This window comes from Seriola lalandi, unplaced genomic scaffold (assembly GCF_002814215.2).
Source record: "Seriola lalandi dorsalis isolate HSWRI2012SDOR001 ecotype SW California unplaced genomic scaffold, Sedor1 jcf7180002054570, whole genome shotgun sequence".
Taxonomy (NCBI): domain Eukaryota; kingdom Metazoa; phylum Chordata; class Actinopteri; order Carangiformes; family Carangidae; genus Seriola; species Seriola lalandi.
In genome coordinates, this window is record NW_019525123.1 from 1506448 (window position 1) to 1523380 (window position 16933).

Sequence of the window (16933 nt, forward strand, 5' to 3'; positions counted from 1 at the left end):
TTCCAGTCAGCTTCTCCCTGTGTTCAACCTGGGTGTGTTTTTAGAGGTTACAGCCTTTCAGGAAGGGGTGCAGCTGTGTGTTGGCAATTTTTCAGCTCTCCTCTCTCCTAGCTTTCCCCACGAGGGAGGTCATGGAGAGAGGTGGTTTGGCTCACCAGTCTAATGCCTCCTTAATTGTTGCTCCCAGGTGGGTGAGCGAGCGATAGGGAAGAGCAGAGAAAGGTGGAGTATGAGGGGGACAGAAGAATACATGGGTGAGTTCTCACACAAAGGCAACTGGCTAATGATAGCAGCATGGACACACAAGGAGAGCCAGGTACACATCTGTGTGCCCATCTAGTCTGCTCATGATGGCGGATGAGAGACGAGGAGGGTCCAAAAGCACCAGCCACGGTCATACGGACGTTCACTGAGCATCCCACAGCGTAGAAAGCAAATGTACCATATGGGGAGACAATATGGCCCAACAATGGATAAGCAGGCATGGAAAAGAAATAAGTAGGAACAGAGAGAGGGAGGAGGGAAAGAGGGGCAGAGAAAGGGACAGATGGTGAACGCATCAACGCTTACATGGATTTATGATTTCCATAACACATCCGTTTACAATAAGTGTTGCTGTTGTGTTTATGTGTCTCAAATAATCAGTATTTAGTATTCAGTTTTTCCAACATTTGCTTTGCCTTTCCATGTCCTCACACTGGAGTTAGACTTGTCCAGGATCTGTTTTTGTCACATGAATGAAGCCTTCCAAATCGATTTTCTCACAGTCCAGATTTGTTGAAGAAGGTTACAAAGGACACTTCTGTTTGTTTTATTTCCCCAGAGATATGGGATACTTTATTTGAATATTCTTTTGACATTTAGTCGGCTTTGTGGTGCGAGTTCCCAGTGGGTAAAATGTGCTCCACTTGTGCTGTGGCATTTAGCCGTTGCCACGATCGTGTACCATATTTACCAACTGTAGGCCACGCCACAGTGAGTTCTACACAGCTCCATGTCTATGTGTGTTTATGTGTTTATACAGTAAGTCCAGAGTTGGGCTTGTGTGTGCTTATGTATGCCTCATGTTCAACATTGAGTTTCACACAAGTTTTCAAGGGGTGTTGAATTTATTTTCATCCCTAAATGAAGCTTTCCTTTTCCCCTCTATACGCTTATCCTCTGGTCCACCTCCTCCATAAATAAGAATATTTACATAAAGATAAGAAGTCAAATTACTTTCTGATATCGTAATTAGGAGTGATTGATTCTCTGCATCACCGTTATTAATTTTGTTGTGAAGGGATCATTATGCAAATTGAAAGGACAGCATTTCATTAAAATTAACTGTCAGCATGAGAGCAGAGACTCATTATCTGGAACTGCAAAGGTTTCTTGTGAATGATTTTTCTCTAGCCCTTGCTCCAAAATCGAGTTATTCTTAGCTTTGGTAGCTCCAGGCAACTGTTGCCATGCATACATATCCATAGATACGCTTGGTGGCGCAGGCTTTTTTTTTTTTTATTATTTATTTATTTTTTTTAGCAGTTGGGAGACACAGTGGTAAGGGCGAAAAGAAGGTGATTGGTGAAATGAACCCAGGGGATCATTGATTTCTGAAGGATGGAAGATATAGCAGTTTGTTTCCACAGTAGGGTATGGAACCATGAAATGTCCATTGTTTAACAGTAATGCTTGGATTGTCGCTGGGTCGATGGAAGGGGTCCCTAGTGGGGTGCAGAGGCATGAAATAAAGTTGGAAATAAAAATACTAGATGTGGCAAAAGATTTATGATAGTGGTTGTGGATTGTGCAAGAGGTGCAAATGTGCACAAGCATGTACCTTTGCTTGTGTTAGTGCTCATGGCGTGTGCATGTCTGTGTTCACATGTGCGTACATCAAGCAGCGGCTTAGTTGTTCTTCCTGGCCTGGTGTGGGCAGATGTTTGTGGAAAGCTTCCCAGAAAAGAAAGCTCTCTTGTAAACATTTCAACAATACCTTAAGCTTCTTATAGACTTACATGTCATAGCCGTGTTTGACCCGCATGGCTTTAATTTACTTTTATTCATCTGCTATGAAAAACTCTTATGATTTCAATAGCGCTCACATTTCAGCGATGGGGAAATGCAGCTGTAGTAACTGCAGTCTGAAGGTGAATCTTGTGATGGAGAGGATGTAAGAGTTGCCGTGTGAAATAAGCTCCTCAGCACATTTACATTTCCTTTAATACAATGTGTTAGATTACTTTGTTCGCATCCTTTTCGATCTGAAACTGAACACTTGAAATGGAATTGAGTTCTTGAAAGAACATGACATGAATCTGATACCAATGCTATTCTATTACACATCATTTTTTGTCATCAAATTTCAGGAGCCTCGTTTGAATGAGGGGTTTAGGGTAAGTGGACCACCAGAGAAACTCTGTGACTGTACGAGTCACTTCTGTATTCCAACCTTTCTCAGCTGACTGCTTGTCCTCTCGCATGAGCAAATCGATGATGGAATTGTTGACTTCTGACAACATGGGGCTTACACAAGACCACGCTATGCAACTGACATGAAGTGTGTTTGAACTGCAGTCTTGAATAGAAAAAGGCAAGAAGGTTGTTTTTTCTTCCTCTTTTTACTCCCTCGCTTAGTTTCAATGGCAAGTCACACTCTTGAAACTATAATACTATTATTACTATTAGAGAGATGATGTAGCGGGGTGTTTGAAGTGTAAGCCTCAGTAAGCCACTCTAAAGACATTTGGATTAGGTTTTAGGTAGTTTTTTGGTTGGTTGCTCTCCCTCAATAACTACAGTGGACGTGATGGATGGAAGCTGTATCGGATAAACCCTTCAATGTCCAACGGACAGTGATCACAAATGAAAAGGGGAGGAAAAGAAAGCCTGTGTGTTAGCCTTGGCGGCAAAGGTTAGGACAACAGATTGAATTTCCTCAGCTTTACTTCCATCTATACATGGATTTATCCCAAGCGAGACTTAAGCTGGCATTCTTACCTCATTAATTCTGGTCTGGAAGTGTGTGTGTGTGTGTGTATTTTTGTCTGTGCAAATTTATGTGTGTTTGTAGCAGTGATTGCTGTCCATTGCTTCTTCAGCAGGAACAGTGGTTGACAGGAGGCGGCAGTGTGGGAAGCAAAGGGAACTTGTCTTTGCCAACTTTTAAAGTCATTGATAGGCTACTAATCAGTGTCATTATTTATCTTTCAATTTCATGGGGTGTGAGCTAAGGGGAGACAGAAGGCTGTCTGCATTTGGAAGTTAGGAGGTGGAGAAGAAGGGTGAGGAGTAGGCGTAATTTCCTTTTCCGTATGCGTCTTGCTGTGTATGCACTGCACCACTGAAAAGCACTGAGAGATAAACCATTGTCCCTCCCGACAAAGAGAAACACACTTGGCTAATCACCCGCTGGCTGTATGATCAAAGTCTCATGGGATGGCACATGGATGTTCAGCAAGCACAAAGTGACAGTAGCTGCATTTGACTCCTAATTTAATCACATACATGAGAGGCTGTAATGTGCCATGTAAAAGCCGTGTTATATCAGGAGGAATGTGCTGAGTGTCACAACGGATTATTGTTTGTTTTTGTCAGGTACTGTCTGGTTGTGCATTTCACAGCTTATGGAGCTTTTAGACAAAGAGAGGGAGAGATGATACACCGTAACCTAAAACAAACATTTGTCAAAGAGGATTTCAGACTAAAGGCCTTTAAGTCTGAATCCTATGGTTATGTATAGTCTATATTAGCAAGCTTCTAGTGCTGGGGAGAATTTTTCCCTCATCAATAACTATTGAATGAAATCGTGTACAATCCTCAGAACACAGTGCCAAGGGGGAGTAAGAGACCCAATACAGAGAAAACAAAAACAAGCTCGGGAAGCTAAACAGCTCCAGCAGTTTACCAGCCAGCCTTGCAGAAGTTTCTACAATCAAATATTTCACAAAGACACACAGATGAATTTTTCTGTGACACTTGCTGCCATGACCAGACTTTTAATCAGGAAGAAACTTTTTGAGGAGCAAGTGGCAATTTCTATTCCTTTTTTTTCACTTCAATCCAAATTCTTATATGACTAAACTATCCATTTCTTCCTGGTATTTCACCTTGGGTGCAAAAGCTACCATAATTGTTCATTAACCATACCTCTTCCCTCTCTGTCCCAAGATATCCACCCCTACTCCTCACCTCCACACTGTTCTCACCTCATTTAAAGACAACCTACCAGCACAGTTCAGTTCATCCTAATCCTTCTCTCATTTCCATATTGCTGACTGTATTTTCTTAATCACTGCCCTGCAGTCATGTCCCTGACAATCTGACCCGCCTCGACCTCCTACCTTGTCATGTAGTCTTTGGCCTGAGGACTGATTTCACCTCTGAGTAACTCTATGACCATCTGTCTTCCTGCAGTGTCCTTATCTTTCTGCCACTGACTGGGCTTCCACATGCACCGGCTACATCTTTGTAATGTTTTTGAGTAAACACCAACACAGCACACAGCACACAACACATACTGCAATGTGTTCCCAAAACTTAAGCAAGCCACCAGCAGTCTTTTTCTTTCACACCCACAACCTGCAAAAAATGCCTCTGCTGCTTATTTCCGAATAACTTCTACATTATGTTTTGTACTGGCATTATTTTCCTCTTTAGAAGTAATGTTCTTTCTTTTTTTTTTAAATGTTTCAAGCTGCTTTTGACAAGCTGCTTAAAACAAGACAGTTTTATGGAGCAGTTCATATAAATCAAGTTGGCATGAAGAGTCATAGCTGCGTCTACTCATTCTATTTATATTGCTGGTGTGTGTAATATTTATAACCTAAACCTACCCCTTTGATTTAAAACAAAATAATGCATTGCCAAATGGACAGATACAATGTTATGTAGAGCATGAGGACCTCTCAGTATAAACAGTAAGGCCACTTGGAGTGCTTTGTTTTGCTGTGTGGTGCCTCATGAGTTAAATACTGGTCCCGATATAAGCAGGTGATAAAAACATGATCTGAGGAGTAACTAACAGTGATGCTACAAATCTGTATTCATGACTGTTACCAATACAGTATAATATTATGGTCTTCTGGTGGAGGGGTATGAGGGTTAAGCTGTCTTTCTCTGTCCGTCCATCTGCTCTCATATGAACAAAACCTGGAAGGATGCTGTCTCTTGGCAATGTGTTGTGATATTTAAAGCTGTATTAAGCTATATTTCTGAATCAACATTGAATCAAATGACTCTCTGTAAAAATCAACAAACCAAATCAATGCCAGTTCTTATAAAGCTCAGGGCAACAGCTCATATAAGCTGGTTGAACATCACCAAAGCTGATGAAGTGTATAAGGGTTATATCTGGAGGTTTGTGCAGTTTTATGGCCATAGTTATAAAAAAAAATGTTGGTACAGCTTTAAAAAGATATATTTGACACACGTCACAGTTAAAGTCAAAAACATTAAAATCTCAATTTCAGAAACACAGATTGGATTTTGATGAGATTCACTTTTTGGACTCCTGTCTGGCTTTTAACAAAATTGATGGTGTTACACTCCAAGATCAAATTTGCAAAATTTAACTTAGGAGTGGTTTGTAATTTAATTCTACCAATTATTGTTTTTCAGTGGAATTGTATCATGAGGATGTGATCATATCATGTTGCCATTTTACTAAATTTGTGTTGTCCAATTTAATGTCACCAGGGAAAATTAGTATTGGACTTCCATAATGTTAAGAGACTTACAAAAAAATGATTTTAAAAAAGGAACAGTGAACATGTCAACAAAGTGGCAAAGGCTGATATATCCTGAACTATAGTCCCTACCATGGGTCAAACTACAAAAACACTGGCTCCCTCATTACTCATCAGCCAACTCAATAGGATCTTTGTTCAGATTTGAACTGTTGAGCCAATTCCAAATAACTTCCAAAATTCAGAGCTTTCAACTCTATATCATCTAGAAAACACTTTAGTAAGTGGTCCTTGAGTCAAGATTTTTTTTCCAACTATTTTCAAGATCCAAAATGAAATTCTCTAATCAGTTCAATTATTTTTTGATGCAAATTCATATTGGCCTTATTGTGTTATATATTGATGTCAGAAAATATTTGCTTTCTTATCATGATTTTGATTTCAGCTATTTTACTCAGTCCCAATAACTAGCACATTAGTGATTTACAGTGGGGTATTAGTGGATTTGTCTATTGGAGACAAAACTCATGTTGCATATTTCATTTTATGAATATTCCATATCACATATTATGCTATTCCTTATCAATATTAGACTGTAGAACAAAGGATGTGATGTCACCTTTTTGTGGATTAAAGTAAGATTTGATATGCATGGGAAATAAAGCTCGATAGGACGAGTAAAATGGAAGGTTCCAGACGCCGAGCTATGAGCAAACAGTCCAGTAACCCAACAAATGGAACTCCCCGCTCAGCCAAAAGACACCTCAAACCAGAGTTGACACATTTTACTTTTACTCCATTCTGTTGAAATGAAAAGAGGTAAGCGTATGAGGGAAGAAAGCACCCAGCCCTACAGCCTAATATTAGAGTAGATTAGCTCATAGTCACAGATACTCTGCCAACAGCATGATATAGGAAAAGGCAATAGAAAGTTGTCCATATAAAGAAATATGACTGTCATAGCCCATATTCTAGATACTTGGTCATTCTTACAGGCTGTAATGTCCGACTCTAGCCACCACTTCATAAGGTATGATAGATTATACTGCTCTGCTATGGACACCTTATCCATCCTCTCGCACTGTGGACTGGAAGAACCCGTAACCATGGTCACCTCATTAAAGGAGCAGCGGAAGAGAAAAGAAAATCACAGCAGAAGAGTCAGCCTTATAGCTCCACAAAATACCACACACATACTCACATGTGTACACCTACACACCCACAAGCACTCTATGAGTTCATTAATAACTGCCACACTATTAAATGAGAGTTATTTTAAGAAAGTAGTTACAGGTATTGAAAGTGGTGATGTCAGCACTGTGTCACGTTGCAGGACTTCAGGTCAGTGATATTTCCACTGGTAATTAAATGCCTTTGAACAAATATATTAGATCTACATGAGAGGTGCTATTGGGCGTTATTAGAAATGAGCTTGCAGAAGAAACTGCACAGCTCACTGAAGCTATGGTTCCTGGGAAATACTTTGGATTTTTCTCTAATAGTATCACCTGTCTTGGACCAAAATGTGGAAAATTCAATACACCACTTTGTCATTGTTCCTGGAATAGCTGTGGCAGTATCGATCATGGTACTCTTCGGGTTTTGGCAAGGAGTACCGGTTTCTCACTCTGGAGGACAGGGCACTTAAAAAGTGTTCCCCCAAAATATACCATCCTTCAGCCTTCACCCTCTCAACCGGACTGGCTAAAAGAAGCCTGCAGTCAAATGATTATATCATTCCATTGTGGGGGGTTTTGATATTAACAATGGATGTAAATCTTATTATCGGAATCATTTCAGTAGTGTGTTGTTTAGGTAAATGTAGAATTTGATGCAATTCAATATTTGCATAATCTGAGAGCTTCAAACGTAACTAAGGTCGCTGGTGTATGTTAGTGTAAAGCTTTGGCCCTTTATGTAAATCCAACATTTTTATGAGACTGCTTCACAGATACTCTAATACCAATAAATAATTGAATGGGTTTGGAAAATCAAGATGGATGAAAGTCGAAAGAATGCCTATATTTCCCTCCACTGTTAGATTTGATTAAAGTTTAATCAACCCCTCTAGGGAAAGCAGGAAATGGAAAACCTGTGACTTTTCAGCAAAATTTGCTCAAAAAAATCCTAATGAAAAGGGAACTAAGCAGTGAAGACTTTTATGTAATGTAACTGCAATATATTCTAACCATGCAACAAATGTACAGCAACTGTATCATTCTATTTACAATAAGGCTTTCAATATCTAAAGTACTCCAATAGTTATGTAGTATATTGTCACTGCTCAGTGAAACCATGTATCTCTAACATCCATATCTGTAGTGACCAATAAGTCCTTCAACTTACCAACTTACGTACCAGAGTTAGGGCTACTAGACATCTGTCGTCAGAGTAACAATAATAAACAGTTTGTGTCACGATTTGGTTAGCTTTAGGCACAAAAAGTACATGGATAGGTTTAGGATAAGATCATGGTTTGGGTTAAAATAAGTACTTTCTTTAGGTTAGATGACCTTTGACGTCATGGTCACATTACTAGGCACACAGTTAAGTTTGTGGAATGGTCATGGATAAAAGAAAAGCTAACTTCACACAGTAAAAAGAACAGAGGTTTCCTGTGTGAAAATTTTGTTTTCGGTTGATCCATCCAATCCACACTGTCGATATTATCCTCCATCACCTAATTTCTTCCTTTTATCACGTCATAATTGCTACGTCTGCTAGAGATCGCATTACAAGAAAATGTAGCTATGGGTTGTAATAACATGCTCACATAGCCGACCTAGGGGCTCGTCAGACAGGAGGAAAGTCTATCTTCAGTCAGAGTGATAACTGAACACAAACACACAAGTGCTCTCCCATGCACACGGTGTGTTGTTACCTCAGATGTATACTGTACAAATGGTCCAGTAGTCAAACTTGCACGAAGGACAAGAGGTGAAATTTTGCTTTGCTTTCTGTTTGAACACACCATTAAAACCCTATAAAACTATTTAAAATGCACTTACACTACAAGGTGATTTTTCTTAGTTGCTGAAAAGTTGACAGATAAGTTTGGGTTGCATTAACCTTGATGTCTTTGGGATTTTACCAAGGAAGAAAATGTTATTCATAGGTTGGAAACAAAAGGATTCAGCAGTTCTTCTCAAACCTAAGACACACAGAATATACAGTATTAGCCAGGACAATCTAAAAAAAAAAAACCACTCAAAGCTCCCACTGGCAACATGTATTTTTTTTTTTTTTATGGCAATCCCCTGACAAAATGTAGTCTCCTGATGACCCCGAAGACTTGTCATTTCCTCAGGAAGGATTATAAAGCGATGCAGATCTAAACCCCTGTGAGAACATAGGTCATTCGGAGAGAAATACTTCTCCTTCCCATATTTCCTTTCATCTGGAAATGGGCTATGTCGGTCACTAGAGATGCATGGATAAATAACACAAGGAGGATTATATTCATTTCTATCTCTGATTCGTTTTTTCTGGCTTCTCTGGTGCGTGACATCATATTTATTTGTGGGCACACACACAGCAACAATTTGAATGAAAAGTTACTGGTTGAATAAGTGGAAACATCCTGTTGTAGGTCCAGAGTAACAAGATTGTTTTGCAGGAGTGATAGATTCAAAAATGTATGCATAAGCCATATGGTCATTTGAAAGTACAAGTTCAGGACAAACAAAGCATAGCAAAAATGTTCAGCCTTCCTGCAGCAGTAGGCTAATGATGCAACATTATGCTGTTTGTTGTACAAGGATGTTATATGGACAAACTGTTCAGCCCAGTGTGTGCCTGATGTCGGGGAAGGCGCGGTGCTGTGTTGGGATGATGCTGGATATTCAAAGTGCATGTGCACAGCATTTCTGAGTGTGTAATGACTGCTGGTTGCTTGCAGCGCAGCTTCTGCAGCTTTAAACACACAGCTATAATGTATGATCTCCTATGCAAACACCTGTTGTAACTGTGAGTGATAGAGGTATAGTTTCACATTTTGGGAAATTTACTCATTGGATGTATAGTCAAGAGTTATGAGAGGATAGTTATCACTCTCATGTCTGTGCACTAAATTTCAAGCTACAGCCAGCTTAGCATAAAATAAAACTAGACATAATTCCTTAATTAGTGAGCTTTAGAGGTGCTGATTGACATATTTTTGGACCTTGGACAGAGCCAAGCTAGCTTTTTTCCCCTGCTTCCAGTCTTCATGCTAAGCTAAGCTAATAGTCTCCTGGCTGTAGCTTACATTACTTGTATCATACAGGCAAGTTCTTAATGATTCATATGTTTAGATACATTAACATAAAAAAATAATTTGTGTCTCTATTTGTGCATCATGTGTATGAGCTTTAAGAGAAAAATCTTTAATGACTTTTAGTTTCCATTATTCATTATTTAAAAGTGTGCCCCTGTAATTTGTTGTTGAATATGCATGATACTGAAGACAAAGGAAAAAAAAACAATTTCAAATTCCTCACAAGTATGCAAAAGTAGAAAAATATCCCCAAAACACACACATACTCTGCGGTTTCATAATACTGTGTTTTGTCAACATTATATAAACCTGCTCAACCTTTTCTCATATTCTTGTAAAAGTGCTTTTGACATACGTGTGCATGCACATGTAGACTGCATGCACACAGAGAAAATCCTGGGACACACACTTATCTCTCCAACCATGCGACTAATTGTAACAGGCTGGACTGTGAGGCAGTAAAGTGAAGGTCACCTTGTGTTTGGCCCCAGCTGATAAGCCGTAATGTTGTCTTTTATGTGATGCCACACTTTCCAAGGACCCTCTGCAGCTTACAACGCCTGATCAATACACTAAATCAGACAGTCTCATTATGGCACCCATGGGCATGTGTGTGTGTTTGTACGAGTCTGTCTGCATGTGTGCCATGCATGATTTCATTTTGTACAGCATGTTTAAAAGCATTTTGCTTTATATTAGTTTGTGCATTTTTATGTGTGTATGATTGCAGATGCATGTATATCTCACTTTGGTAATGCAATCATTTGGTCAGTCTTTGGCTCACACTGAACATCTCAAATTAAGGTTGCTGAGCTGGATTTGTCTCAGCTGACATTTCGAGACATTCACTGCTTTTAATATGGTATGAAATTAGGATTTTTGGGCAAAATGTCATTTTTATAAGCCATAACATTTGACATTCTTTCAGACCATTCTTCAGTTCATCAGCAAAATTTTGTCTAAGCCCTCTAATGTTGACTGAATGACAATCAATTGCCTCAGAAACGGTAGCAAGCAACTTGACCTTTTCATGGGAAGTAGAAAGTTTGTGCGCTGGAAACAGATTTTGTTTTGTGTGTACGTGCCCACATGTGCGTGCATGCGTGTAGGTCCACATGCACCTGCATTTGTGTATGCCTGTGGTATTACATGTGAGCTGGAAGAATAGAGTTCAGCCAAGTGCCCAGAGCCAGTAATAGCTACCTTGGAGGTTCACCTTCAAAACTCCAGATTACAAGTTGTACCTACCTCTTCCCTCTCCTATGATTTCCTCAGCTCTCTTTATTCCCCTGTTCCCCAGTTTTTCCATCTACCTCTGCTGTAATTCATGCATGTCCTCGAAACCCATCACCTTGCTGTCTGGGAATATCACAGCAATGAAAGCAGGAAATGCTCCTAAGAACTTTGTCCTTCAGTCTCACCGTACATTGTGTACGTGTGAAATGCTGGAGTCATTGTTTTAAAATCTCAGTATCATTGCTCTGTAACAGAATCAGTGATGCTATTGTATAAAACCTCATTAGCACATTAGCAATGTGGCAAGCTAGGATTTCATTTCACTGTGGGGACATAAGGATTGATCATAAGTTTATGTCCCTTATGACAGATATTTTTTATTCAGCTCATTGTGTCCTCATCTCACACACCCAGACACACAGGCCTGTAATTTTTCCTGCCAGCTTGTTTTTATCTCCTCTATAAACGATAAACATAATTCTCCACTCCTAGCACAAGGCAGAGGAGGGCTTCCAAATCTGCAGCGGGATGTGTTGCTATAAACAATCCTGTGACAGTATTTTTGGGTTTCTTCTTCATCTCAGTCTGAGCAGTGATACGTGTAGCCAGAGGAGGCGGAGGGGGCTGCGTGAGAAAAGGTCGAGTGATTGTGAGCAGGAGGGGCTAGAGAGAGGAGGAGAACGTCTTGGAGTCAGCCAAGCTAAATGAAGAGAAATCCAAATCTTTCAATTAATCTGCTTTAGCTCCCCTGTGGGCAGATGTTAGAGAGACTGCAGCAGGGCACAGGTCAGAGAAATAAATAGACAAGGGGAATAAAGAGTGAAAAAAAGGAATCAGAACTTCATCGCTGCCGCAGAGTTGTTACATACCCTCTACATAATCTTCTCTGCCCTTCCAGCCACCTTGTCTAAATCTTTTCTTCTGTCTCTTTTTCTTCTATCCTCACCAACCATCTGGGTTCTGGGGGGCACAAATAACTCACCAATGATGCCAGTAATGCTCAGTCTTTGTGCCCTAGAAAATAACTCATCCTTGACTGCTCATAGTCTGTTGACTGTTGATCACTAGACATGCCAAATATTTGTGTAATATAATGTACTATACTATCCCATCGAGCTGGGCCATGAGTCAATACAATGTAATTGTTATTATATAAGAATTATTGTCATTTTGATTTGATTGTCATACATCTAAAAATCACATATTTCTAAGTGATTTTCTTCGTGTTTTTTTTCAGTAAAAACAACTGTCATTCATTTTAATTTAATGCTCATTCACATTACAATTTTTTGTTTCCCAAGGCAAATGATTTTGTTATATATTGATATCAGAGTATTTCTTTACGCAAATATCACAATATTTGAGTTTCTCTGTATCATTCAGTGCTAATGTATGGCTGTTGTTAAATAGCATATACCCAAAATATGAAATAACAGCACATATTTAGTTTTAGCTACATTTGCAATCCTGTCAACCCTACATACTGCTAATTTGAAACAGCTTATACAGTGCATTTTGAAAGAAACATGATCCCATCCTAATTGACTTTTAACAAAATAAAAAATTGACGGTTACATTTTCATTTGTTTTTCCCACTATATCCGCTCAATATTGCAGCTAAAGCAGGATTAAAGATTTATTGTTTAGTTGAGGTTCTCAAAGCTCTTGTTTAAAGTCAGGGAAGGATGGTGGTGTTGGTTAAATATTGAAAAAGTCAATGGTGGTTTGACTTGTTGTCAGTGCTGATTAAAGCTCTGTTGAAAAAGTAAACAAGACAGGTTTACCTTTTTCAATATTTCCCCAAAACTCACAATGTTTCCCTCATCTTCACCCAAGTGTTTTTGCAGCCTAAAGCCACGCACTGAGCTCACCTCCCAGTCACTTCTGTGTAAAGAAGACTGTAACACTTCCTGGAAAACAATAGAAGTATATGGATGCAATGCAACCCATTGTGCGTTTATATTAGAGCGAGTATTTCTATGACAGGGAAGTATTTCTTGCAGAGTTGTCCACTTATGATTGGATCACCTGAGGAGGATGTTAAGTCCTTGTTCTGAACAGGGCCTTTGTAATGGGACATTACAATGGTGTGTCACTAGAAGACAAAGGCAGCTGTGGGTTGTGGTAAGATAGGATTGTCATATTTTTTTAACATCCATGAATACAGTGCAGGTAAGGACAGACAGTGGAACCTCTCTTGAGTTTTATACCTGCATCCAATAAAAAGGAAAAAAGCCCTCCATTTCTTCCTCCTTCTCTGTAACCAAGAGATCCTGTGGCGTACTCAGCCTTCCACTCAACCTAAGAGTCCATTTCCTCACCTAGCAGATATCATCTCAGACTTTAATCCACAATGGGAAACTTAAATTGTACATGTAATGATGAATACCAGATGATTAGCCACACTGCATGTCGAAGCGGGAAACTCCTATCCTCATTATTTTCCCGTATGCAGTGCAATTAAACAAACAGCGAGAGTCTCTCATATTTCTAGGAATCCCCTTCTTCTCAGGCAGGGGGCATTGCTGTAATCTACAGCTCAATTTGTGTTCCTCAAGAATAGAGATTTTTTCAGCAGAGTTTTAAGCAGCACTGACACTTTCTCCACTATCTGAGAAACAGGCTAACTTTATTTCAGGTGGACATTGCTGACAGGGATATCAGATAGGGAGGGAGGGAGGGCAAGAGGGAGAACAGGAGAGAGTGGGTGGATTGAAAGGAGGCAAAAAGAATAGACAATCAAGCCTAATATTCAGCGAGCATGTAGTCTCTGAGAACCCTGAGGAATTGCATGAATACCCTGTTATTTGCTTAAATGGCGCTTGTGAATGATAGTAATTGAGTTATTTCGACCAATAAGCTGAGTTTGTTGAGCTGAGTTTGTTTTAAAGAATCACTCTGCACATTGCAGTTGGTATTCCCATTCATGAATTACGTTCATTTCCCAAATAACAAGGTAAATTGAGCTGCATAAACACTGTTGCTTTTGCTCAATCGAGCACACAGCAGCTTTCCTAACATCTCAGTCTACAGTAAAGGATTTCTGTTCTTCTTTCATAAGCAATAAAACTGTGATAGGTGTATGAAATGGCTTTTCCTAAGGCATATATCTGCTGAGAGCCCCACCGTATATGGATTATCTCTTCCTGAATATGCTGGAGTAATACGCCTTTGATAACGTGTGTCAGTGAGGCGGCCAAGGTGTTTGGTATTGCTTCTGCTTGAAATGTTTGTAGATCTATTCTCTTGGTGAACAAACTACTGTATATTGAGGGTGTGAAAAAAGTGACTTAAGTGGAAAGAGTCTACAACTCTAAAGAAAGATAGATTAAACCTGTATTTTTCTCCTCATTGCAAATGGAAATGATTGATTTGGCTATTACATCTTATAGGAAATAAAATTATGTTTTTCCTGCCCCAGACTGAAAAATTCTCCTGTTAGGGTTTCCATTAACATTGTCTGGTCTCAGCCAGCCTATGTGCTGCATTCTCATTAAGGATCATTGTATGGATTAGAAAAAATCTCAGTTTCAATAAATCTTTTCATCAAGGCTTTCCTTTCTGCGTCACAATATAATCTTCAAGTAAGTCAACCATATACACACTTCATCTGCCTAGCAGCGTTATTATTTTTTATTCTCACTTGTTTTTTATGTGAAATTCCCACAGGGTATCCAATATATCATACTTGATAGTTTTGTTATGCTTTTTTGATACAGGCACATGACTCAGCTCTGGCCACATCAGCACCACATTCACACTATGATAAGACCTTTGAAAACCCACTGTGACCAGTAAATTCAGTGTCTTGTCATGTGAGAAAGACGATGTCCTCATAACAAGAATGAGAGTCTACAGCTTTGCTAACTGCTCTGTGACACTTTACTTAAGCACAGCAGTGCTTTGAACTATGCTGATGCCAGCATGCTTGTATGCTAACACACATATGTCATGGCAACCCATCCAATAACAGTTGAGACATTTCAGTCTGGACAGGCTGACTTTGCCATCCTTAGAGCAACACTGCTAGCAAGGCTAAAAACTGCATGGCACTACCTCCCAGCCTACCTATTTATCAGCCAGCAGTAGCTACATCTAGTCCCTCTGCTCTGTGTGTAGCCATGTTGTGCTTGCTAGCACCACAGCTTGCAGCCTTATTAGCACCAACAAATTTGTTCTTGACACTAATTACAGCTTCACAGTAAGCTGTGCAGTGGGTTAGACAAATGAAAGGCAGCAATCTCCCCATCACTGGGACCTTTTTGTAAGCACAAACAGTGACAGGTGTGGGGGAAGAGGAAGGACAACAATGGATCCTCTTCTCGTTGCTGGGTTAAAGGTGGCTTCTTCAAAGGGAGGAGGAGGAGCAGTAGCGGATGGGAGGGTAACAGTGGCAAGGTCATCTGGAGGGATTTCTTTTTGTCTTTTTTGAGGGAAGTTAAGAGAGGCTCCCTGGGTCTTACTGCTCCATACATCACTGGAGAGGTAATATGTCTATGTCTGGATATGTCCTCCTCCTGCTCCTGCTCCCCCTTTCGTTTCATGTTGTCCATCTAACAGGCTTTTATAACCCACAGCAATAAGAGCTCACCATCTCCGGATGGTTTTCATTGCTGTTGTGTGAAAACAGTCTGCATTTCCTGTCATAGGCTTAAGTTCCAATCTATATAGGTGTATCCCCATGTGAAATAATAGTTCACTCAGTACATCCCGAGGAGCAGCAATGGCCTGTGACTATGCAAGTATCTAAAAATGGAACAGTTCCCCTGATGTCAAGTTACTCTCAACCCTCCAAACATCCACTGTGAAGGCTTACGGTGGCAAAATGTTGGCATCGGTAATGGGCGCACTCACAGGACTTACTACTTTAGAGGAGTCAGGATGCAACTGATGATGAGGAAGGCGTGTGGGCGGCCCCACCAACGCTGCTGCAGATCAGTGGAGAGAGCAGCAGGCAGGAGGAGCTGCGGTATACACACACACACACATACACAAATACAGATACTAACTTGTGCTCCTACACTATTGCTCTGGAAAGAAAAACAGTGAGAGAGACAGTGTGTGTCTTAGGGACTGTAGATCATAAAGTCGATACCAGGGATTGAGCTTGTTTCTGGTCAGGGATCATAAGCCAGGCAACAGAGGATGCCTGGAGCATACTTTAAGCAGCTGGGAGGACGGTGGCTCTTTCAGGAGGGCCAGTGCGCTCAGGCTGGTCTCTTATTTACTGCAGAGGGAGGTTTAATGTCACACAAGGGTTGTTATGGTTTGTTTGAGCTGACTTTGTCGTATTTTAGGTGCCAAATGGGTTGGATTTGCCAGATAGGCACCTTGCTGAGTTGCAGAAAGTTTAGGCAATCCCTGGAAAGTATTTCAGTTAATTTATTACACATTTCTGTGAACAACAACATCTGGCATATCAGGATGGTGCTGATAGTGTAAATGCCAGCCTCCAGGCAGTCCATGCAGGGTAAAACAAACACTAGAAATTATTTGGAAAGGCTTTTTATCCGAGGTCCACTGGATGTACACACTGTACTTTGAAACTTGGCTTGACTGACAGCGATCCTCAGAAGCACCAAATATGGCGTGGATGCGGCACAGACTCTTGGGGGAGATTCCGTGGTCCTCCCACATGTACTCTCATCTGCAGTATTTTGTGGTAATGTGTGACTCCCCACTCCAAACACACACACGCGCTTGTGTACGTGAGTGCATGCACATATGCAAGTATCACAGCTCAGTAAAGCATCCAAATTTTAACGCCTGCTAC